At 44.9% G+C, this 26661-nt stretch overlaps 1 pseudogene; it reads right to left on the bottom strand.

Annotated features, from left to right (window-relative positions):
- Positions 1 to 26661, bottom strand: part of LOC128574181 (seizure 6-like protein) — a 77512-nt pseudogene that overhangs the window by 16596 nt on the left and 34255 nt on the right.

The raw sequence follows: 26661 nt of genomic DNA, 5'->3' as shown, positions 1-26661 counted from the left end.
CAGCCTAGAAGTTAGACTATGGAATGGAACTTTCCAGGTCACTGTGCAGTTAGAATGGTATCTTGTATGACAACATAAATATGTTCTGGCAGGCACTCATGCATTTATTCAGAAAATATAAGTGCTTACTTCATGCATGGCAATGCATCCAACAGAGGGGTCAGGAGGTGAATCACACACCATTCCTGCCCTCTGGAGCTCATGGCCTGGGTGACCCAAGGGGCCAAACAGATGTGTAAATGGACAATTTAATTAAAAATAGCAGGTGCTATAAGAGAGAGAAACTCACAAGACTCTGGGAGCCTGAAGGGGACCCCTGATATATCTGAGGGGAGGGGCTGTGAGAATAGTTGAGTGAGACAGGCAGAGATGTTGTATACATTTCTCTTTCGAAAACACTCCCAGAGATGAGGCTCCAAATGGTTGAGCTGATATTTGATCAAGGCTAATCCTTCCATTTAATGAAGATCTCCCTACACTTGAAGTTCACCCCCCACCCCGGCTCTCCAGATCAAGCTGGAGAGGAAGCCAGGCTTCTGCGTCTAAGCCCAGAATCAAGTCACCAGGCCTTCCTTAAATCAATCATGCAGGCCCCTCTGACGCAACACCCCATGATGTGTTTCTGGATGAGACACAAAATGGCTGGCAAGGAATGATTAACTTGCAAGTGTGCCTGGGTAGGGATGGGATATAGGAAGGGAGAATTTCATTTTTATTTTTTCCAGTCTATGTTTTGATATGTTATTTTTTAAGTGGGGGGCCTCCATCATTTCTATAACAAACACGAACGGCATTATGAATGGGACCCAATGACTATTGTGTTCTAAAGCTTCCTCTGAAAATATTCTGAGAAAAATCTTTGGTCCTCAGCCTGGGTGAATTCACTGCTCTGTCCCTGGTAGCCTGGTACACAGGAGGTGCCCAATAAATAGTTCTTGAAAGACCACATATCATTTCAATTAAAGGAAGATTACAGAGGAGAAGTGCTTGAGCTCAAGTGTCTGAGGGCTGAGGATTTGTATTCTAGTTGTGTGTCTGTGAGCATAACTAACCTCTCTGGGCCTCAACTTCCTCATCTGTGAAATGGGCTATCTCACAGGGCTGTTATGAGGGATCTTACTAGCTCATGAACATGAGAAGAGCAGCATATAATGAGTACCCAATAAACGTGAATTATTTTCATGAGCTTTATAATTGCTGTCTAGTCTCATATCAACTATACTATTGTTTCCCTAATACAGTGATTCTCAATCTTCCTAATGATGCAATGTATTTTCATTGTTAAAAGGGGATTGCAACCCACAGGTTGAGAGCCACTGCCTTGATACTTGTTGAATTTCTATTGACTTATTTTTCCATTTAAATTGTGCTATATAATTTAGACTCACCCCACATAATAATATTTCTATAATCACAGGTTTCAAATATTAGTCTTTTTCTCATTTTTCTCATTTTCTTAGCCAAATAAAGCAAAAAAATGTTCATCTGGGCATGAACAGGTTTAAAGCCAGGTGGGCACCACCATATAATCCTTCCTGGAAGATGCAGCCCCGTGCTCTGTACTTCACAGTTCATGAACTTTCAGAGTCCAGAATTCACTTTTTTTTTTTTTTTCTGGTCCTGTAGATTCTGCAGCACCTTTGTGCCAGGACTGAGCTGGGAACTGGGTATAGAGGGGTGAATTCAAAAACCATGGTTTCTATTCACCCAGAAGTCAGTCTAGTGGGGAATAGGGAGCAGTTTTCCAGTCATTGCAACCCAAAGAGATAATAGCTGTGCTGGAGAAGCACAGAGGAGAAACTTCCTTCTCTCTCATTGGGGTGGAGGAGGCTTCCTCTTGGGGACACTGGTGGCTTCACAGTGATTATTTTTTTTTTTTTTTTTTTTTTTGTAGAGACGGAGTCTCACTTTATGGCCCTCGGTAGAGTGCCGTGGCCTCACAGAGCTCACAGCAACCTCCAATTCCTGGGCTTCAAGCGATTCTCTCGCCTCAGCCTCCCGAGTAGCTGGGACTACAGGCGCCCGCCACAACGCCCGGCTACACAGTGATTCTTAAAAATCCCAAGTGTAATCCATTCATGAGTTGATGGACACTTGGGTTGATTCCATCTCTTGGCAATTGTGAATTAAACTGTGATGAATATTCTAGTGCAAATGTCCTTATGGTAAAAGGACTTTTCTTCTTCAGGGATTTCAGGATCAAATGGAAGGTTTACTTTTAGCTCTTTGAGGATTCTCCATACTTCTTTCCAAGGAGGCTGTATTAGTTTGCAATCCCACCAGCAATATAAAAATGTTCCATTCTCTCCACATCCAGGCCAGTATCTGTAGCTTTGTGATATTCCCAGGTATCCATAGTGTGAAATACTAATATGAACCAATAGACAAACAACTACACCCCCACATGAGAGAAAAACAACTAAATTCAAGTGGGGGGAAGAGTGAGGAGGGAGGAGGTAGGGAAGATCGGTAGGCTGTCACATAATGTGCACAAGGTAAGGGTATTCAGCCCACCCCCGGGTGCAGGGCTCAACTACAGCTTGACCTTAATCGTACAAATACAAACAGTGTAACCTAATCATTTATACCATCATATTAATCTGAACTTTAAAAAAAGAAAAGAAATCTTGACCTTGTTGGACAAACTTAGACACACAACTTATTAAATATTGTGAAAATAACGTCAAATGTCAAATTTTGTGTACTGTGTTTATATCCAGAAAATAGGTGAATAGTTGACAAAACCCTTGTATATTACTTGCATTGCAGCAAAGTAACCAGCAGATGGCAGTGATAAACAGGAAAAGATTCCTTTATATTACTGTCCCCAACCCTGTGCCTTGAGACTGATACCAGTCCCCGGCCTGTTAGGAATTGGGCTGCACAGCAGGAGGTGAGCAACAGTTGAGTGAAAGAAGCTTCATCTGTATTTACAGTTGTTCTCCATTGCTCACTTATCCTCAGCCATGGTGAGTAGTCCAATTATTTCATTATATACTCTGTGCTTGAATCACCCCCAAACCACCCCCACTTCCACCCCTACTCCAGCCCATGGAAAAATTATCTTCTATGAAACTGGTCCCTGGTGCTAGACAGGTTGGGAACCACTGCCTTGTCATTTTCCCTGAAATTTTCTTTCATACATTAACAGATTAATTAATAGCCTGGTATTTATTGATTATCTTCTGTGTGCCAACCACTGGTCTTGGGCATGGGCTTACAATGATAAGCAAAACTGACATGGCCCCTGCCTTTGTGTAACTTGACAACAGTATGTTAATGGAGTATTCCACAGATATGTCCTGCTACCAGTCTTGTGCCAGGCACTGTCCTGGCCCTCAGAAGGCAGAAAGCAGATGAAGGATAAATTATTAGATTTGTATGCAAAGGAGGATATTGACAGCACCCTGGGTTACCTAGTGCCCTGGCTCTGCCCCCAACCCCTAAGGTAATTTAATTTAATTAGTTCCCCAGTGTATGCTCTTTAAAACTCTCCAGGCAATTCTAAAGCTTGGCACCGATGCTTTGGTGTCTTGGCATGATTAACAAATTGATTTATCATTTTCATTAATTTATTCATCAATTTCCAAAATATTTCAACATCCATTCTGTGTTAGACGATTTGCATATGTTATTTCTAATCCTCCCCCAAATCTTTGAAGGTTAGAGCAATCAAGACCAAAATAGCCAACATTTACTGAGAGCATCCCCCAAGCCAGATACTATTTTGAATTGTTTGTCTATAAACTCAATTATCAGAACAACCCCAAGGCACAGATATTATCATCATCATCATCCCCATTTCATACCTGAGGCAAAGAAAGCACAAAACGGTTGGGTAACCTGTCAAAGGTCACAGGCTAGGGAGGGATAGAGATAGGGTTCAACCTACTCTATTGTTAACTACCACACCATGTGCCCATTTTACAGATGAGGAAACTGAGTCCCTCAGGTGGGGCTTATTTGTGACAATCCCACAGGAAGGCCAAGCTGTGATTTAAGCTGAGGATTCTCTGGCTCTCAAGTCAGTCTGATTCGATGTCGTGCCAACCATCAGTAAGAGTTTTTGAGACGGATGTCACATGGAATTTCTCCCTGTCAGGAATCAGTTCCTTGAAGGCCTTTGTGTGCATCTTCAGTGCCCAGAAGATGGCAGGAGAGTGATATGGAAAGTAAATTGAATTTGGAACTGGAGGTTTGGGCTTGCTGTGTGACCTTGGGTGAATCACCTTATGTCTCTGCTGGTAAATGGGCTGGACCACGACCTCATTCTCAGCTGAGACATGACTGTGCAGTGACATGTGGTCTTGCTTTGAAAAAGGATCATCTGAGACAGGTTATCTCCGCCTTGATGCCCTTCACATTTGGTCTGGATAATTCTTTGTAGTGAAGCCTGTCCTGGGCCTCGCAGCATCAGTGGTCCCTACCCTCTAGGTGCCAGTAGCACCCTCTGCAAGTTGTGGTGACCAATAATGTCTCCAGAAATCATACTGGCGGATGTCCCCAGGGGAGCAGAATTGCCTCTGGTTGAAAACCACTGGTCTTTGGTTATAAACAGTTGTGATTGTAACTGATGTGACTCCATCCTATTCCCCCTAAAGAATTCAGGTGAATTGGACTGATGGCCTTATGGATAGATCTACCCTCCTTTCTTTCTCTCTTTCTTTTTCCTTCCTTCTTTCCTTCCTTCCTTCCCTTCCCCTTCCCCTTCCTTCCTCCCTCCCTCCTTTCTTTCTTTCTAGACATGGTCTCACTCTGTTACCCTGAGTAGAGTACTGTAGCCTCAGCCTACCTCAAAACAACCTCGAACTTCTGGGCTCAAGCAATCCTCCTGCCTCAGCCTTCCAAATAGCTGGGACTGCAGGTGCCTTTGAGGCACAGTTCTTTTTGATAAAGTTTCTTTTGATAGCTCACAGTTTCTTTTGATAAAGCCCCTCCTTGGCAAAGCTGGGTTTTCTGTGGTTGCTGTGCTAAAAAGCAAGAATTGTGACAAAATCAACATGGAAAAGCACGCTAGGGTGGTGGAGTCCAGTCTGATCCCAAAGTTTGGGAATTTTTGCATGGCTCAACAGGTGCATATATCCCTGTAGCAGTAATGTTGTTAAGTATGAAAAACTTCATTTTTCTTTTCTAAAAGAAAACTATGCATTACTTTTCCAAATGGCTACTAATTACTCATTATGTTGTTTAAACTTAACTGCATAATAAATGGCAACTGTTAGGCATTTTGGCCTAGGAAACCTGTGAAAAATTTCTGCGACAGCCAGGGCGCTGTGAGTTGAGAAAGTTTGGGAACTTCTGTCCTGGCAGTGTACTTGCACACAGGAGGTCTTGTTGAATGACTGAGAGAGTTGCTCCCAACAACCCTTCTTGGTAGAGTAGGATTCTTTTTCACAGATGAGAGCTCTGATGCCCAGAGAGGGTAAGTTACTTGCCCAAGATACACCAGCAGATCTGGGGGTATATCTGACTGGGAAATTCAGGCTCTTCTCTCTGTCTATGCCTGAACTATTTTTGAATTGTCCTGAGGTAAATGGACAGGGATTGAAAAAACTAGACCTTGAGCCCCAGCTTGGCCAGACCATGGCCTTGGGCAAGTGACTAGGCAAGAGTCTGTAGACAACCAGAGCTTAAACAATTTTCTGTCTATTTCATGAGCTTGTTGGTGGAAGCTGTAAAGCCTCAGAGCTCTGCCTAAAAGCTGGAACTTCAAGGTGGTGAGGTAGGAAGATACTTTTGTGTTTAGTCAGGCTGAGTTAGAAACCTTGTCCTCTTTTCTACTGTGTGACTTCAGGAAAGCTACTCACCTTCTCTGGGCCGCCTTTGACCACTTTTAACTGGATGTACATTACCATGTGTGCAGTTTTGTGAGGGTGAGGCATGTTAATGTTGGAGAGGAGGTTAGCATACTAAAGGCACTCACCAAATGGGGTCTATTTCCATTGTTCAGTTGAGGGAAACATTTCTAAGCTGTGTTTTGTCTAACAGCCTCATCCTTAAAAATCCTTAACTGTCACTCCAGTTCCCTGCCGCTCAGCTTTGACTGAAGCCTCTTGTCTCCTGAGTTGTCTCCCATTAGCCCTGGCTGCTTGTGGCATCACATTATGCTGGGTTCTTCTTCAGGCTTTTGGAAGGACCATGCATCTCCCAACACGCCACTTGACTTGTGAACTCATTAGCATGGTGTCAGGGAAGCTGTCTCAACTTGGTGCTGCAGATCCAACATCGAATTACAGGGAAAGGGGCCCAGAGGGGATGCTGCAGCCCACAGGGTCTGCAGAGGCTGGGCTTCATTAGTGAGGTGCGCTTCCTTTATAAAAAATGATATCTCTACCTTTCTGTATTTTAAAATCAGCTTTTATTTTTGGCTTTGCATCTCTGGGTTGCTACAGTGTGAGTTCCCAAAGCTGCCACTGATCACTCTTATGGTCACTAGAAGAAATGGGAGCTCTGCTCATTTTCTAAGACTGCCAGTAACAAGGAGCTGAGGGTGTGGGGGGAGCTTAGAACAACAGAAACTTACGATCTTGTAGGTTCCGGAGGTTGCAAGTCCAGAAACAAGCTGTCAGCAGGGCCACGCTCCCCTGAAACCCACAGCGGGGAAGCCCTCTGTGCCTCTTCCTAGCATCTGGGTAGAAACTGGCAACCCTCAGTGAAGCTTTTCAGTCTCTGCCTCTGCCATCCCAGCACATTACCTCCATGCCTGTGTCTCTATCTGTGTCCTGATTCCCATATTTTTACAAGGACACCAGTCACTGAATCAGTGCCCCTCTTAATCCAGTGTGACCCCATCTTAACTTGATCACCTCTGCAAAGACCCTGTTTCCAATCACGGTCACAGTTCCACAGTTCCTGGTAGTAGGGAGGCGGTTAGGACCTCAACATATCTTTTGGGGACTAAATTTAATCCACAGCAGGAACCAATCAGTGTGGTCACAGCCCAGAATTCTAGGGATGGGGACAGGTATCACTGCAGTTAGGGGATTAGGGACATAACCTAAAATTCCACTGGGATGTCCCCATAGGGGTTTGTACCCTGTCAGCCATGGTGAATTGATGGTGGGGGTTTGGCTGGCATGGGGCAGGGGACTTGGAGACCAGAGTCCTAAATTTGAATCCTAGTTCTGTCTACAAAGGAGTGTTGTAATCTCCATCCCATTTCCCTTTTGAGTCTCAGTTTACATCTATATAGATATAGCATATATAATGTACATACACACATATACATTCACCAATAAATAAATAAAATGTGTCTTGCACATTCAATAAATGATAACTATTGCTATTATCTGTAAAATGGGGCAGCTGTATTTTATCTATGTTACCCTTCAGTTGTACTTTAGCCCCCAGATTTCCTTCAGCTTTGAAATTCCAGAATTGTTGTTGTTGTTTTCGAGACAGAGTCTCACTCTGTTGCCCTGCCTGGAGTGCAATAGCATCATCAGAGCTCCTCCTCTGCAGCAACCTCATCTCCTGGGCTCAAACAATTCTCCTGCCTTAGCCTCCCAAGTGGCTGGGACTACCATCCACCACCATGCCCAGCTAATAATTGGTTATTAGTATTATTTTTTTGGTGAGACATGGTCTCACTATGTTGCTCAGGATGGTCTTGAACTCTTAGCCTCAAGCGATGCTCCCGCCTCAACTTCTCCAAATGCTGGGATTACAGGTATGAGCCACTGCAATCCGAACTCTTAACTTCAAAGGCTGATGGAGACACAGGGATGTGTGGTCCAAGAACCCCTTTTGTTTGAGGGAACAGAGTAATAATGTTCCCCCTTTTGAGAAGCAAAAGTAGAAATATAGAAATAGAAATCTTCCTTTAATGCAGGAATCAGAAGCTAATTAAGGGAAATGTATGAGGCAAATGTGACCTAAAATTGTTCATTTATTTGGTTCCATGTGGTAAAACCTTTCTGTAGGCTGAGGAAGCTGAACGAATGAACTAGCAAAAGTGGGATCTTGGCCTTGGTTGGTTCATGAATAGAGAGCAGAGAGAAAGGTCTCGTGTGAGTTTGAATTTGACTGTGCTCTGTTCTCTGCCGAAGCAACAGACTCTTCGTTTTATTTTCCTTCCAGGAATACAAGAGTTAACGCATGTGACATCCTTAGAATAGTGCCTGGCCCAGGTGGGGAGGGTCAATTCTAAGGCTTGGACTCAGCAAGCATCAGCTTATCTAGTGGAAAAGGAAAAGACTTCCTGGCTTTCCAGTTGTCTTCCCACAGTGGTAGCTTTTGCCCATCTAAAAGGTAGCATTAAAAAAAAGATGCAGTCTTACAAGGGTACATGTGAAACTTAGTAAATGTAGAATATAAATAATAAAAAAAAAAGATGCAGACTTTGCATGTTTTGTATTTACTTTGATGGATTTAGAGAACATTCTCCTAACTATCTCAAGAAGGGAAAAGCAAGCGTCTCATGTACTCCATACTGTGTTAACACTAGTAGACCAACAACTACAGGCCCATTCGAGAGAAAAATACAGTTAAATTCAAGAAGGGCGGTAGGGGGAGAGGGGAAGAGTGAGGGGAGAGAGAGGTGGGGAGGGGGCGGGGTTTCAGGAAGTTCCCACCTGAGGGGCGCAATGTAAATGGCTCACCTCTTATGGGAGGGGCTCAAGGACAACTGGGATTCTTCCTAACAAATGCAAACAATGTAACCTAATTGCATGTACCCTCATATTAATCTGTAAAAGTGTGAAGCCCATTTTAGATAATTGTGAACAGTTGCAAAACATAGCCACTGTTGGCGCCAAAGCCATAAATTTACTCAGTGCTATTCATATCAGGTGTAGGTGAACTTACAATAAGCTTCTTGAAAGTCTATCTTTTTTTTTCCCTAAAGTGAAATTCTTAGTTCTCCATCCCTGCCAAAGACCTCAGTGTGGCTTCTGGCCTCTGTGCTGGCCGTGTCCCTAATTGGACCTGTTCACAGCACACTCATTAAAAATAGTTGTGCAGCTGACAGTTTTTAAACCCCGCACATGGTTTACAGCTCTGTTCTTCCCATATAACCTTATGGTTTCTTTGAGTAGCAGTTGTGAAGCCTGGTTGTACATTCGAATCCCTGGGGAGCTTTGAAAAAGGCCTCTGCTGTTAACTAGCTGTGTGCCCTGGGACCATGATTTCACCTCTCTGACTTCAGTATCCTCTTCTTAAAACAAAGGCAATGATACTGTGCTCCCAGGGCTATTCGGGGGAAGGAAAAAGGGAAATTAGTGGAGGACTTAGCTCCATCCACAGTGCATGATAAAATGACTGTAAATATTGTAGTATAAGCGCCCCCTCAGCTTAAGCTACTGCTGTGTGGTAGTAGAAATAATAAAAGCCCTCCCCCTGCCCCAGAGTAGGATGCCTAGCAGCTCAGCTCTTGGTTGAGAGTAAGAGTTAGTGAATCTGAGTCTACATACAGAAGGCCCAAGGCAATAAACAGGACTCACAAACACAGTGGGGCAAGCGCGACGTCCAGATAGGAGTCCCTGTTTGGCGGCTGTACCAGGTCAGAAAAGAACTCCCTTCTAGCACAAAACCGGGGTTGCAAGTGTACTGGATGGTGGTCCCCACCAGAAGCACAGGGTTGGAAATTAAGCGGGTAGAGTGGTCCACCTCTCCAGGGTGCAGTACATGACTACAGGAAACGAAATCAGACCAACGTGGGTGTCAGAGTTCTCAACCATCAGAGGTGTGCTCAGAATTACAGGATCATCTAGGAAGTTTTCTGACTCAGTTCTTTCCCCTTTTGGAAGAAAATTAAAGGTGGCTGGAAGCTAGACCAGTAGGAAAGAGACTTGAATTTCATTCCTCTTTTAGGAATTTCCCCGGAGAATTTGCATCAGGGCCCAAAGGTCTATGTAAAATAGATTGTATATCCCAGCCTTAGGCAGGAAAAATTTAAAAAATCTCAAAAAAAAGAAACAAGAAAATTCTTTTACAATGACTCCTTTAATGGAGGAGAGTTCAATATAACGGAACAGCCATTCCACATGATCCCAGCGCCTGAGGAGTGGCCTGGCCGCTGCTTTAGCGGTGCTTGAATATAGTAAAACAAGCATCTATTACTTTTTTAATTAAAAAATCAATACAGGTAAAGGGAAAGCAATAAACCAATTAAAGAGGAATAAAGTGGACAACGTGCGATATGAAAAGGTGTCCATATTTATAATTGGGAACAAAAGCAGCTGCAGGAAGCTTGTAACAATTCTCTCTGGGGGCAACAACCTCTGCAGCTATTTCTATGTGTCTATCTGTTAATTTACATGCACTGCACACACATGTACATGTATGTACAGGACGTATGTGCGTGCGCACACACACACACACAAATACCCCTCCCTGCATACTGTTGTAGGATACCTAGAACTGTTTATGTATTTATTTTTTTTCTTTTTTTGAGACAGAGTCTAACTTTGTCACCCTAGGTAGAGTGCTGTGGTGTCACAGCTCGCAGCAACCTCAAACTCTTGGGCTCACGTGATTCTCTTGCCTCAGCCTGCCAAGTAGCTGGGACTCCAGGTGCCTGACACAACACCCAGCTATTTGTAGAGAGGGCATCTCGCTCTTGCTCAGGCTGGTCTCAAACCCCTGAGCTCAGGCAATCTACCTGCCTTGGCCTCTCAGAGTGCTAGGATTACAGATGTGAGCCACCACACTTAGCCTTATGTATTCAGTTTTGTGGGACTTTGGTGGGTTCATTCACATTTCCCACAATTGCAATTTTCTTTTATGTTGAAATATTCATTATAGAAATTGTAGGCAACCCCCCACTACCACCCCTTCCCTGACACCCTCTTTCTCTGCTAACAATATCTTTTACTGTGTAACTGGTGATTCAAGTCACATGGAGCAGGTAGGTCTACCACAGTATCCCCAAGGATTCCCAACCAGAGGGTTGAGGATGAGAGATCCATTTAGGTGATAAGGAGGGTGTCCAAACTTTTTTTTTTTTCTCCGTGGCATATTAGAAGAAGAAGAGTTGTCCTGGGCCACACATTAAATACACAAACACTAATGAAAGCCGATTAGCAAAAAAAAAAAAAAGAGAGAGAGAGAGAGAGATAGAGAGATCCATGCATACTTCTTGTGATATCTGGCACTACAGGTAAAAAAAAGGTCCTCACAAAATCAGCAGGCCACAGGTTGGACACCCCTGATAGGAGATGGGAAGCCAGGGGACGAGGCCACTTTCAAATTTAACTCGGCCCTCGGCCAGTAAGGCATCAGTGTAAAAACCAGAAAGACTTCCTTTTTATATCCCTTTTCAAGACACTAAACTCTGTTCTTGCCATATGACTGGGTCATGTTCTTGGGGAGAACAGAAACAGTCAGCAGGCAGAAGGGATCAGGAGAGCAAGAGAATGCCCTCTGATGGAAAGACTTTCTGTAAATGTTTAGAGCTGGGGCTCTCAGGGCCAACTTAGGCTTATTTTACTTAGCACCTACAGGTCTTTTAAGATCTGAGTTGAATTTTTCTTTTTCTTCTTTTGTTTTTAACCCAGGCTACATATACTCCCATTCTCCACAGTCCACACTACTCCCTATTGTCTCTCACTCACCTTGTTTCACTCCTTTACATTATCTGCCAGACTTCTGAAGGCACTTGACTCTGAGATCCCACTGAGGGCTATAAAATGACATTTTTGAACAAAACCAATGAATTGGAAGGGCAGGGGATAGGCCACTATGTTCACACGAAAGATACTTCTGGGAGGGATTTGCCACTTAGTGACTGAGCGAGAGGAAACAAGACTATTCTTACTTTTCTCACAGAATGGGGGGTCACTGCTCCAGCTGAGGTCCCACTGACAGGTGAGGGTGTCACGCCCCACGATGTTGTAGCTGGGGTCACACTGGTAGGTGATTCTGGCTCCCCTCACAAGCTCCATGTGAGATGTGGTTTTCCAACCATTCTGGATCTTCGGCAAATCTGAGCAGGAGTCATTCCTTGACACCTCTTTAAAACAAAAACATCAACCTTAGATGGGGAGGTGGCCTTTTTTTGGTGGGGGGAATCCCTTTATGAATAAAAGCAAGAAGAGAAAATAGAAGAAAAGGCTTCAGAAATAAGTAACACACTTCAGAAATTCCTTAAATGGCAAGGACTCTTGCATAGCAAGGTTTTACAGTTACCTCTCAGTGGGCCGCTGAACTTAGGGAACAGTCTCTCGGTGTAAAAAACCCCAGTTTAGGACTGAGAGTCAGGCAGAATCCTTGCTTTGCCACTCATTAGCAACATAACCAGGAAACGGTGACTTCTTGTCCCTGTGACACAGTTTCCGCACCCATCATGAGGGAATTATTATCAACCATATTTGTAGATACTGCTAACTCACCAAACCCATGGGAACAGGTTCCCCCATGTGACCCTGTGCCATCACACACTTTGAGGCTCCCTGCTTGCTCTCTCTTGGATCTCTTACTCTGGGGGAAGCAGCTGCCATGGTGTAAGGAAGCTCAAGCAGCCCTCTGGAGAGATCCACGTAGAGGGAAACTGAGACCGCCTGTCAACAATTGGCATTGATTTGCTAGCTACATGTGCAAACCGTTTGGAAGTGGAGCACTCAGAGCCTGTCAAGCCATCAGATGACTGCAGCCCTGCCTGACACCTTGACACAAGACAGATCCCAGGACAGACCCATTCTGCTAATGCTGCTCCTAAATTCCTAACTCACAAAAACTGTGAGATAAGAAGTGCTTATAGCTGATTTGGCATGTAATATGTCACACAGCACTACATTAATATATTACACAGCAGTAGGTAATGCACTCAGCCCCATCCTAAGAGTATCTGTAAATCCATGAGTTTGGTGAGTTAGTAATACATACATTTGAAATACACATTAAGATAAATAATGGACTATTACAACACAAAAAATTGTTGGTCTATTCTTCACATGAAATTGCTTATTATCAATGAACATTTACCATACTCTAGAAAATGCTACCCAGGGTCTTTCTTGGGAATAATTGTTTCCCTCTTACAAACTCTTGTTACTAAGGTAGCAATCCAAAGCCCGCTATTATTATTCTTGCTTCCAAGTGCCCACTGCACAGATTTGGAGGAGAGAGCTAATTATGTTGTATAATTAATTTGCAGTTCTTATGTGCTTCTGGGGAAAGCAAAGCACCAGCATTGTCTGCAGGAAAATCGTTTTGAGAAGCAAGCAATGGCTTTTCCCGGGATTTCATCATGATTTTATTTGGGGAAAGGAGATCTCATGGGTGTCTGCAAGAAGAAGGGGCAGAGAAATGGCTTCCAGAATTGCTTGGGGGAGAATAGGAGCCTCTATTTTTAGGCCTTTGAAAAAAGTCAGCCAAGCTCTGGATTTGGGACACAGCTGCAAATGCACAAACTATGAATGAAAGGGGGAAAATGGGAGCAGACATTAGGGATGTGGTCTGCCTTGTGCCAAATGCTATGACACTGAGAAAGGTTTGCTTGTCTGACTTCTCAGCATGAGCCACTGTTGCCGCACACTCCCGCAGGGCCTCCTGTCTCCTCTGTGGCGCTCAGCGCATTTGTAATTACTCAGTTGCTGGCACCATGTAGCAGAGCCTGGGCTTAACTCTTGTCCTCACTGTTCACCAACTGGGTGGCCTTGGCTAAGTCACTTAACCTTCCTTTTGTTCAGTTCCTAGACTGCACCCCTGTGACACTGCTTCAGGAATTTGCATGTTTACAAAGCACCCTAAGTGGAGGCTCTGGAATTATCTGTCCCCATGGGCCTTCGTTAACTTTGCTAAGAATGAGAAAACTGTCCGAGGAGTCGGGGAACTTCTCTTCTACTCCTCTTTCTTTCTCAAGGATACAATGTGACTCCAGCCATGTCAATTAACTGCTCTAAGCCTTATTGTCCTCATCTGTGGAGTAGAATCAAGAATCCTTTTATCCCAAAGGCCAATGTGAAAGTGGGATATGGCAGTGTTGTGTGAACACTGAGATGAGTTATATGGATTCAGTGATTTGTTTGACTAAGGTTTTGACACTAGGAACACAGAGATCTGATGTCAAGATTTCAGTCTCTTAGTCAAGATTAGCACCAAAGTCCAAAGTTTGGCAAAAGTAAATGCCTGAATGCATTGAGTATGCACCACCATCTACCGGTTTCATGCTCATAACAGACATCACTAATCAATCACAGCCTTCTCTTTCTTTGATTCCAACTGAAACCTCCCAGTCTTTCTCAGTATAGTACTCTGGGGAGCCCCTGTTATTTTATTGAAACTTATTTATTATCCTAGGATTAGAGGAATAAATACAAAAGCAAGTGACTAATACCTCTTCAAAAAGCATTGCTTATCCATCTCTGTTTTTTAATCACTTCCCTCCCATGCACATGGTCACAGACACCAGGCAAAGAACAGGAAGCAGTGAGGAGAATGGGTCTTTGCCTCTCTTTGTGCAAAGGAGAATTCCAGGAGGTCAGAACCACATAGGGCATATAGTCTTCCCATGGAAGACTCTGACTGCAAGAACAGCAGATCAGTCTTGGCCACCTTTCTGGGCTGGATCTAGGCCTCTACATCAGTCTAGAAGCCGCAGAATTCTCTAGTTGACCTCAGAAACCCCTGATCCTACCATTTGATTCCTCCACTGAGTGGGAGTTGCATCCGGGAGTTGTCTATTAATGGGACTGCCTTTCTTAGTCTCATTGGTCAGGCTCAAGGGCAGGGATTCTAGTCATTCCTGACTCTGGTGCCTAGTGCATAGTCTAGGATATAGGAGGTGCCACAAGATTTTTATAAACCAAATTCTCTGGAAAACAGAGATAACGCATTTAAAGATGAAATTAAATTATGCATGTAGAAGTGTTTGCCAACTATAGATTGTCACACAAATCTAAGTTTCAAGTTCAATTAATGAGAACATTTCCTCTTCAAGATGTTGCATAACATGGCCAGACTTTATGGTTAACCTTGATCAGCTTTGGTTGGACGGAGTCAGATTTTTGTCATTGGGCTGAAATGCAGTTTTGGAAGACTGACTTGGGCCCCAGTGGAGACAAATGAGCAAAATGATGACCTCAGCTTTCAGCTGGGAGGGAGGGGAAATCCACGGAGAGAGGTTGAAGCCAGGGCACCAGAAACTCTCCTCCCAAAGGCAACCAACTCTGGGGGGGTACCTCGCCTGCGCAGCCAGCAGGAGTCATCCCTGGCATCTAGGGCAATGCCCAGTAAAGAATGGAGAACCTAAAGAGTAGTAGCAATAACATTCTAAAAATATTTAGCAGCACAATCAAAGGTAAAAAGGCCCCTGAGAAACATAAAAAAGAAGATCAATACTTGGGTTAGCCTCTCTGAGAGATGGACGTGTAACAGGCGGGGATGAAAAATGTTTTCCGGCTGGAAGTAAAAAAATGCAAGGAAGGAATTTTAGCATGCACGAGGCTTGTCAAGACAGCCAGTGGTCTGGGGGAGGGTGGCGTGTATTTTAGACCCAAGGTGGGGTAGAGAGAGGACAATTATATTAGATAGAGATGGGCAATTCTTCAAGCTAAGGGGAAGAAAGAAGCAAAGACATGGAGTCTTGCTGTAGCCAGAGGGTCTTTGGTGGTGACGGTGGTGGCGGAAGGCTTGGTAGGATGAGTCCTCCTTGTCACTGCTCCATCGTGGAAGTTGAGATGCCAGCCTAGTTTCTGGGAAGTGTAAGCACATCACTGAACTGCTGATTGAATCCTGCCTATTGAATTCCTGAGACTATCCCTTGCCCTGTTTCTCCCAGCTTCTCTGCTGCTGCCAAGAATCTTGGGGGTGGAGATAATTTACAGCTGGAACTGAGGAAGCCCAGGTGTGGGCACTGCTCTGCCCCTGATGAGGAGCCCCTCATTTTTGCTGGTACAGAGCTGCTTCTGCTGTAACATGACAGGGCTGCACCAGAGGCTGTGAGTTTGTGAAGTCCAGTCTTCCGACTGCCAGGGATGTTGGCAGCTTGGACTAGGGTGGTGTGGCCACTAATGAATGAAGGAGAGTTATAGGCGGGGAGAGAGAAGGGAAGGATGACAGTGGCTGAAGCCCCCAGGAATGGGTATCGCAGTGTGTGAACTTAGCTCCAATGTAATAGCAGGTTTTGTTTTGTTTTAACAAGAGCAGGAGAGAAAGGCTTGGCAGCCATATTAAGGATCAAAAAAGGTATTTCTCGCATCTGTAGACACTAAAGTACATGAAATGGGAGCTGTTATTTTTTGATGGGGCTTCAGGAAGAGTCTTCAGAGGAGAACCAAGCTTCTGTTCAGGCAAGAAGGTAAAGATAATGCTTTGGGAAGCTGCACATGATAGGAGAGTGTGTTGATGATGATACAAATCTCAGCTCACATCGAAGGACACACAATGAACCTTAAAGTTAGGAGGCCTCATCTACTAAATCCTGATTTCATCCTTATGGAGTAGGTCTTACTACTCCCATTTTACACATGGCACAAAAAAGGTGCAGAGACATTCCCTGACTGACCCAAGGTCACAAAGCCCTTGGTGACAGTGCTGGGGCTCAAACCCTGGTCCTCTTAACTAGTCACTAGTACTGAGGGCGAGAGACCCTGACTTACGAAAATGCACTTCGTAAAGAATGTGCAACATACTATTAAACTGAGCTTCCTTTGTGGTCCTGGAATTCAGCAGAAGTCCCCTAAGCTAAGAACCAGACCGTGGGTGCTGAATGTTCCCACTTTCTAAAGGGAGATAAAACTGCATTTACTAACTGCACTGAAACCTTAAAAGACCACCCTAGCACAAAACCTTCACACAGACATATCTGGAGGGAACCATCTTAACCTGCATCCAAGCAGGAAAAAGAAAGTTTACCAGATGAGACACTTACCAATGTAGTTCATGATAAATCCCTGGCCCTTTCCAAGGACGAGGCCAGCAGGGTCCGAGTGGAACTGGATGGTTAGGTCTGGTGTGGAGGAGTACAGCTTCTGGGGGCCACTATTCCCAAGGTACTGCCCCAAGATGTGGGGCATGACCTCATCACCGTCATAGATGGTTAAGATGTCACTGTTGCTCAGGTTCAAGCTTGAAGGGCAGGGAGAAGCACAGGGGTCACACAAAACAAAGTATGGACATTCAATAAGCCTTCAATTACTTTTTTCAGACAACACATAATTTCTCTCTCTTTCTTTCTTTCTTTTTGAGACAGAGTCTCACTTTGTCACCATCAGTACAATGCAGTGGCATCACAGCTCACAGCAACCTCCAACTCTTGGACTAGCGTGATCCTCTTGCTTCAGCCTCCCAAGTCGCTGGGACTGCAAGTGTCTCCCCCAAACACTAGGCTATTTTTAGAGACGATGTCTCGCCCTTTCTCTGGCTGGTCTCAAACTCCTGAGGTCGGGCGGTACACCTGTCTCAGCCTGGGGTTATAGGTGTGAGCCGCCGTGCCTGGCAACACATAATTTCTTAAGGCAAACTATGTGTTAAGTCCCAGGCTTAACACATTACTAGGAGTGACCCTTCCTATACACGTGACACACAGGTCTGTGGATGAATTGGGTTTTTGAAGATACATTTACGACATGGTCTTGCCTGCACAGGACCCACTGCAAAGTCAGATACTACACTGTAAGAAGAATCTCCTTTGACAACCCCATTATCAACAACCATTTCTTGGGCGACAACTACGTGTTGGGTTGTGACATGGGCCTTTCATTCTGCTTTGATGCGGAACATGCTGACAGCTTGCTAATTATAACTCACCTTTTCATGTAAAGTGAAATGATCTTTTCACTTATCATGTGGCAAATACCTCAAAGTCAACTGAGTTTTCACTTAAGAGGGGCAGAGGGTGGGACAGAGGCACTTTATTCAGGAAATAAGCCCAAACCTGCTATCACTGTTCATAGCATTAAAGAATGACACATTTTCAAAGACTTAAGTACAAGAAAGTACCTTGACACTAAATAATTGGGCCACAATGGACAGTTAATAATCCGGAAAACACTTCAATATACAACAGCAATGCGGGCCATCCTAGGCGTGCTGATGAAATTGATCTGATTGAAAGAATGCCAGATAGTTCAGCTTTGGCTGCGTTAGTCTTGAGCATTAACTCATGCTCTTTTCTTTTCTGTCTTCTCTCCCCCCTCTTTCTTTCTCTCTACTTCTGTCTCCTCTTCTTTGTCCTCCCTCCTTAACATTTTGTTCTGAGCACCTCTTGTATGCTAGGCATTGTGTTGCCTGGCAGAGAGTCACAGAATAGTGATGTAGCTAGATCATAAGCCAGGGATTGTGGCAGGAATTATGATCAAGGTAAGAGCAGAGAAGAGCTTCAAATTCAGGTTGAGGACATCATGGACGCCTCCCTGGGTGAGGTATTGCTTCTTACTCTGAAGCCTTAAGAAAGAGTAGGGGGACCTTGAGGCAGGTAGTCATGCAGGGTTGGGGGTAGACATGGGAGCTGCCGAGCTCCACAGGGACCAGACTATGGCTTACAGAGCTAAGCTCAGGACATCATCTTGCTGGAGATGGAGAGATACAGACTGGTTTGAAGTGAGAGCTGCATGACTGAGCAATTCATTGCCAGCGGAGAGGCATTCCAGGAAACGGCCCTGAGCACAGTTCCTGGAGCTGATGCAGGTTGACAGCAGCTCTCCCCACTGACAGCTTCATCCAAGGCCATGCTTGTCTGGGAGAGGGGAGGAGGACTGCCAGCTACCCATGTTGGTGTTTCAAGTGGTATGAACAAAACAACAGAAACGCAAAGGATGCTATTGAAGGTTTGCTTCTGGGGCACAGGGATTGCATTTTATTCACTCCAATACATTCTCATACCTCTCATGGTTCCTCATGTTAAGTTGCTCCAATGGGTGGCTGGAGGAGATTTTAACTGCCTTCCTCCCACAATCTTCATCAGCTTCCCCCATTCCCCAGCTACCCCCAAACAGCCTCTCCTAATAACTGCTGTCTGCTTGCTTTGCACACATGGCTTCAAGATAAAGCCCCCTGCCAGTTTTCATCTAGACAGAGCACTCAGCGAGGGCAAAGTTTCCCGAGCCTGTCTGCTCTTGACTTGAGAGTTGACTCCAAATCTCGACTATGTTGAAATGCTTGAGTTGCCACCTGCCTTCTCTTGCACACAGTAGGTGCTCAACAAATGCTATCGTATAAAAGAGGCTGCCAGAGAGTTTATTTGACAGCAGAAACACTGGGGTTGATGTCAGCTCTTGATCTATGCGAGGGAAGAGCCGCTGAAGCTCTGAGTACCATGAGAACATCAATCACTCATGAAAGTCTCGGATTAGGCTGGTGAGAAACATGGTAGAGGGCAGATATTTATTCCTTAAAGCTGACATCACAGCTGATCTTCTGGCAGCAGTGGGTTCCAGACCGTGTGCAACTTGGCTTTATTCTATCGTTCATTTCAATGATTAAAATGTGGCAGCAGCATCTTCAAGGGTGCAAATAGCTTTGGTTTAAAAACTGTACCACAACTCTTTGTTCTCTGCAAAATGACAAGGAGCAATGCAGTGGAAAGAGCATGCTGGCTGGGAAATCAGGGAGGTCTGATTCTCCTCTTTGTCACTTTCACGGAAGGCATGCAGTCTTTCTGATTTTTTTTCTGCCTGTGAATTGAACTTAATGTTTCTAGTCTATGTCCTGAGCTTTGGGAAGGAGGGAAGGCATGCACAGAGTTTGGAATCAAATTCCAGACTCACCATTAGCACCAGAACAAGTCTGGGATGTCTGGATGTTATGTTGTTATGTTCCAGTTTTATTATGGTCATCATGATTATGGCCTTTGTCATCGTCACGCTCACCCTAACATCATCACCACCATCTTCATTCTTCTCTCTTTGCATTTCTGTTTATGCTAATTAAGGTCTTGTTTCCAGCAAGAGGCAGTTTTGTCCCCCATGAGACATTTACTATGACTGGAGACATGATTTTCCCAACTAAGTGGGTATCACTGCTGAGTAGAAGCCAGGGATGTTGTGAAACATCCCACGTGTGTAAGACAGCCCCCATTCCAAAGAAATACTTAGTCCAAAATGTCACTAGTGCTGAGGGCGAAAGACCCTGACTTCATAAAGAATGTGCAACAGACTATTAAACTCAGCTTCCTTTGTGGTCCTGGAATTCACCAGCAGTCCCCTAAGCTAAGAACTGGACAGTAGGTGCTGAATGTTCCCACTTTCTAAAGGGAGATCCTTGGCTGCGGGTTGAGATTAGAAGAAGCAGAGCCAAGCAAAGCCTGGAGTGTTTGGCTGTCTGGGAGACTGTCCCCGGCAGTGCCTGGTGGGGAAGTGAAACGGGAGGATGAAGAGACGGAATTGATGCAGAGTGCGTCTGGGATGTGGTCCTGCAGGAACCTTTAGAGAGAGCGTAGGACACAGCCGGAGGGAGAGGGAGCTGGGGTACTTATCCTCCAACTTCTTACCCTTATTGGCTGAGGGCTGTTCCCAGGTATATTGAATCTTCGGCTTGCCCATGTGGTACCGCAGAAAGGCTTCCGGTGACCCGGGCTTGCTGGAGGAAGTCATCATGGGCACCTGTGGCCAGCGCTGCAGGCCTTGGAGAGGGTACCGATGGCAAGATCTTCTACCGTCGATGTAGCTCTTCCAGTTTGCACCCTTCCTCCAGCACCATATGAGAGAAGGTAATGAATCCACTGGGCCTTTGAAGAGGCCAGCAGGTAGGGTGCGTGGGCAGGGGAGCTGTCGCTGTGGGATACTATAGGGAGGAGGGGAGAAAGTGTATCATTTTCACTTCAGCCCCAACATGGAGCACTTCAGGGGAACTCCTGGTGACTGGGCAGGTGTTTTTCTCTTGAGGCACAGGGACGAGAGGCTGGATTTGATTTCCACCAAGAGAAGAGTAAGAGTAAAATCCAGCTGGGCCTGCCTACTTTCCTGGGGGCAGATCAAAGAGGGGAAATGGGGTATTGAGAGTGAGCTTCCCATGACTGATGAGGTCGGGGAACAATTTATTTTTCCCTCCAGGGAGCAGCCAACAATAGTTCCCCTTAGAAACGAAGGGCTCAACTATGACTTGAACTTGGCCTTAGAAGTGAGAACAATGCCACCTAAAAATTTGTATCCTCATGTTGACTTGAAATTAAAAAGAAAAAAAGAACTTTGCTGATAGAAACTAATCAAAGGGGAAAATTAAGAGTAGTCAGGCTCGGGAGACTTTACCCTCACTGAGTGCTCTGTCAAAAGAGTTTCCCCCGCCCCCCAGCATTCTATACATTCTGTAACATGACAGTGCAGTTGACTGAGGCTCCCCTGTCCTTTTCCCGTGAGAAAGAAGCAGCCCCTTGTCCTTTTTCACTGCAAAATTCCCAGCCAAGGGAGCCCCAAGGGAAAGGTGAAGTTTCAAATGAATAATGCTTAGAGTTATGTGATTATTAGACTGGACTGCACTTCTTATGAGCAGAAGACCCATGAAAATGCAGCTTTCACCCTGAGAAGAAAAATGACAGAGAACACACCTGAAGGGGCATTGGGAGAATGAGTGAAGTGACTCTCTGCTGCATCCTTCCGAATCTGCCTTTTGGACAGACTGGTTCCAATGACATGCACACACGGATACTGGCAGTTTAGTTCCCCTTCCCCTATGCACAGATGCCCCTGCATCTTTCTTTGCTCATCCACGTATTTGCTGAACGTATTCAGCATCCCAGCATTGGACCATTCTTAGAAGCTCAGACGAAAATGTGGAGAACTGACTGACCACAGGGAGATTGGCCACAGGGCAGATCGGGTTTTCTGCTGAGGTCTGAATTGAGATGTCAGCCATGTACAATCCAGGGAGGCGCTGAAAAATCAGGATGTCGGTTTGACTTCCGGACCAAGGGGAGATGCAGAGGTGGTGACAGGCAGGCAAGTTTGTTCTGACTGGGATCCCCTTAGGGAGGATTCTGCAGGACAAGAGAGCTTCCCAAGGCCACAACCTGCCTGCTCAGCTTTCCACAGGGACAGAGTATGGGTTCTTGGCAGGACCCCAGCTTCCGAGTCTCCTTCTACAATTCCCCCTTTCTCCTTGGTGATCGTCTGCAGCTTTGTTCAGATCACTGCCATCTTTCACCTGGACTCCTGGACAGCTCCCTGCTGGCTTCCTGACTCCATCCTCACCTGGCCCCAAGCCCTCCTCCTCTCTGCGGCCAAGTCAATCCTCCCAGAACATAAATCTGATCCCTTTATTCAACAGATGAATGGAGAAGCAAAATGTGGTCCACCCATGTAATGGAACATTATGCTGCCGTGAAAAGGAGCAAAGGACTGATACATGTGAACCCCCCAAAGATGCTCAGTGGAAGAAGCCAGACCTAAGGGTCACATACAACATAGTAGAATTCTTTCCATTGATATAAAATATCCAGAATAGGCAAATCCTTATAGACGGGTCACAGATTGGTGCTTGCTGGGGCTGGAGGGAGAGGGGAATGGAGAAAGACTTCTTAATAGGTGTGGAGGTTTCTTTTGGGCTGATGAAAATGTTTGGGAACTAGATAGAGGTGCTGGTTGCCCACCACATTGTGAATGTACTAAACGTATGTAATACATATACGTTAAATTGTATGCCCCCCCTGTGAAATTCACCTCAATTTATAAAAACCAGCTACCACCACCTCATCTTAGTGCAGAATGCAAACTTCTAATCCTAGTTTTGAGGCTCTGTATATTTCTCTTCTGCATCCCCTTCCCTCCCTGTAGCCTCGATCTCTGGCTGTCCCTTCTAAGCCAATATTTTACCACCACCCCGTCTGCACTACTGGTCAATCTCTCTTTTGCAGCTTTCCTCCTTACCTTCCTTTTGCCTTGAAGGGCTTCCTTAGCCTTTTTCTCTAGACCTGAGTAATTCCTGCCTGCCCATTAGTCTTGTTCTTCCAGGATTCGCTCACATGTAGATCCCCAGATGTTCCCTCTGAGTCTCGGCTGCAGTCCCTTCTGTGCTCCCCCCTCAGAAGGAGCTCAGCATCCGGTGTTGCAGTGGTGTGGAACACGTCTGCCTGAGACCAGGAGCTCCCTGTGCACTCCCCAACCCCATCTTGGTCATTACTGTGTCCCCAGCGCTTGGCACTGTTCCAAGTGTGTGCCAGGTGAATCAGTGCTGGCCCATGGCAGGTGGCTGGCTCTTGGCCTCAGCTCCCACTCAGAGTGGATGGGGCCCTGACCCTATCGGACTCTTACCTGGTCCAGCCTTGGGATGGGGACTTGGCTCATCCAGGGCCCTGACTACGTTCAGCACTTACTCTTGAGGTGTAAGTTGGAAACCTCAGCCCTGTCGCCTATCCCACAGGATTTCTGCCTGCCTGTCTCCAGGGCTCCTGTTGCTCATGCCCTCAGCTCTTAGGAAGACCAGCAGGGTCAAGTCTGATACCACCTGACATCCCTGCATCCCTGAGAGGACAGTCCAGGGCTAGCCCACTGCCTTGTCCAACTGGGCTCCAGCCTCCTCTCCTCCCCCATGTGGGTCTTGCTCTGGGCACACCTCACAGCCCCTTGGAGGGCCTGAGTAGCCAGTAGCGGGCGAGCTACCCAGTTCTTCCCCAGCTGGCTGCCTCTTTCATCTCCTGCTTTTCTCCAGCCAGTAAAAACTCTGATCTCATCCTGGAACCCAGGAAAGTATTTCCTGGAACCCATCTCTATCCTTTGAATAACAACAGTGCTGCCTACTAAGTACTAAGCATTCAAACAGTTCCATAAACTAAGACTTATGATTATCTCCACTTCACATATAAAAAACCTGAGGCTTGACCAGGAGAAACCACTCATCCAGGGTCACATAAGAATCAAACCCAAGACTCAGGCCTTAGGTCTGAGCCATCACTTTCTACGAAGACCTGTGAAAGCCACAGAAGCATGTCTCCAAGAAGCCTCCCTAGGTTCAGTCCTACATTAGAAAATATGACAAAAAACTGCAAATAAAACCAACCAAATACGGGTGAGAACGCCACATTTATTGCCTCCCCAATCCTGGTGTGCCTGTGTTCTTACGACGTCACTGCTAACATATATTTGATTTTGCCTGTTATTTCCAACTCTTTTTTTCCCTGCCAAGGTAATAATTATTTTCTGTACAACTTTTTGTTTCTTTTTCTAATTTTTAATTTAAAAAATTATTTATATTTTTAATCGAAATGTAATAATTGTACATACTTATGGGGTACAAAGTAGTATTTTGATACATGGATGCAAAGTGCAACGATCAATTCTATCACCTCAAACAGTTACCATTTCTTTGTTACCACCCAGTGCTAAAGAATTCTAGAACTGAGTCATCCTATCTGGCCGTCATTTTGTGTTCCAGACTCCCTGTTTTAAACCCATCTTGTCTCTGGTAGTGCCTGTGGCTCAGTGAGTAGGTTGCTGGCCCCGTATAGTGAGGGTGGTGAGTTCAAACCCAACCCTGGCTAAACTGCAACAATAAAAACAAACAAACAAAAAAACCCCATCTTGTCTCTTAAACATTGTACATTTCTCCATAACACATTTATTTCATTTTTTTTTTGTTGTTATTATTGATCATGTAGAGCAGAGTCTGCAATGAAATCAGTGTTAAACTTGTTACTCAGGCTGGGTGGCTTTATTTTGGTAGATAAGAGATTTCTGTAACGGTTTTTGAAATATTAGAAAGAGTTGGAGATAGATACATAAGAAAGAAATTGCAGTGGTTGCCTCTAGGCAGGGGAGCCCACCAGGGGGCTGTTTCCTGGGGAAAGGTGGAAAACAATTTTCACAGTAGACCCTTTTGTACCTTTGCATTTTGAATCATGTGAATGTATTACCTCTTCAAAAAGGATAAAAACAGCCTAAAGGACTCTCATTATTGTTTTCACTGGAGTCTAGAGAGTGGAAAAGGTGAGAATAGAATGCAAATTAGAATTTGACGCATGTCAGCACTCTTCTTCTGTGAGGTAATTCTTCTCCTCACCAGCAGAGGGCAGTGTATGCCTAAGCGCAGTATCGGGCCTTGCCCTCCCCGCCCCCAAGCAGGTGATCCCCGCCTTACTCCAATCCAAACCATCAGGATGTGAGGAGATGGTAGTAGGTGAAGTCTGTAACTACTGAGCAGGAGTCAAATTTTACAGAGGGTGGAGAAAGAAATGATGAGCAAACTATCTTACTTTTCTTTATTTCTTTCCGAACAAACATTTGACCCTTGCTTAGAAATCTTGCCTTTGAAAGTCTTCCTTGTCAGACACACTGTCTGAGCCTATAATTTTAGCTCTTTGGCAAGCCAAAGAGGAAGGATCACTTGAGGTCAGGCATATGAGCTCAGCCTCAGCAAGAGGAAGACCCATCTTTACTAAAAATAGAAGAATTAGCAGGGTGCCTGTAGTCACAGCTACTGGGGAGGCTGAGGTAAGAGGATCACCTGAACCTAGGAGTTTGAGGTTGCTGTTATGTAGGCTGATGCCACAGCACTCTAGCCTGGACGACAGAGTGAGACTGTCTTAAAAAGATAAATAAAGGCTTCCTCTAGTGATAGTCACAAGATAATTTTAGGCAGACAAACATATTTTAAAATGTCTAATGCTTACACATTCATTAAAATGAGAATTAGAAAAATATATAAATGTAAGGTTTTGCACATCAAATTCTAATTTCATGGGCATTATTTGCTTAGAGTAAGCCAAGTGAAAAAGGAGAGCCAATTTACATGGGGATTTTAGGAAGAACAACAACAAAAGAGAAGTAGCTGGTAACAGATCGGGTCCAGGGAAATAGCAACACTTTAGCCCACAAAATAAAGTCTGTTTCCTTCCAGGAGGTCTGCAGCTGGATCCTAACCCATCCTTTGCTGTCTCAAACGTCCAGTACAGCAGACCCCTGGGGCCCCCTAGACCTGCCTCCATGTTCTGTGCCTTAGTCCATGCGGATCCTTCTACCTAGAAAGCCCTGCCCTCTCTTCTCTGCTGGACATCTAACTAATTCTGCAAGGTTTTCCTCTGTGCTCTGTGCTCCAGCCTGTGTTTAAAGCTATCTAATAATTAGCCAAGGTTTTCCTAAGACTCTCCCTAGGTCAAGACCTGTTTAAGCACTTTACCCGTACCATCTCATCTTATTCTCGGACTAACATTATAAATAAGAGGTGTTCACGCCCATTTCACAGACAAGCAAACTGAGGCACTGAGAGGCAAAGAAGCATGCTCAAGCTCAAACAGCTAGTCAAACAGGACAGCCAGAATCCAGACGCATGTTGTTGAAAGACAGAACATGAGTAATAAAATCACCAAACTCCACCTGTCTGTGTTGGCTCTCTGAAGATACATGCTCTTCACCCCAATCTTTGGAGCCTGCACAGGGCTTGGCACAGGTGAAATAAATGTCATTTAAATGAACAGATTAAAGTGAGTTTATCTCCATTTCCCAGATGAGGAATCTGAGGCTCAAGGACTTAAATGACTTTTTCTAAGAAAACACTACTTTGCACTAAAGCTAGGATCTCCATGGGACAGTAGAGATAATGATTAAATGAACCCTAGGATATAAAAAAGGAGGACAAGAGAACCAAAACCTATAAATGCAGTTGTGGGTACAATACAATTACATTTATAGTTTTTTCCTTGAAAAAGAAAAACCTGGGTGGCGCCTGTGGCTCAAGGAGTAGGGCGCCAGTCCCATATACTGGAGGTGGTGGGTTCAAACCCAGCCCCGGCCAAAAAAAAAAAAAAAAAAAAAGAAAAAGAAAAACCTGTTTAGAGTTTCTTTTTTTTATTTTATT

This window comes from Nycticebus coucang, chromosome 21 (assembly GCF_027406575.1).
Source record: "Nycticebus coucang isolate mNycCou1 chromosome 21, mNycCou1.pri, whole genome shotgun sequence".
Lineage (NCBI taxonomy): Eukaryota > Metazoa > Chordata > Mammalia > Primates > Lorisidae > Nycticebus > Nycticebus coucang.
The sequence above is the reverse complement of the archived record's forward strand: the minus strand, read 5'-3'. Positions and strand labels throughout refer to the sequence as shown.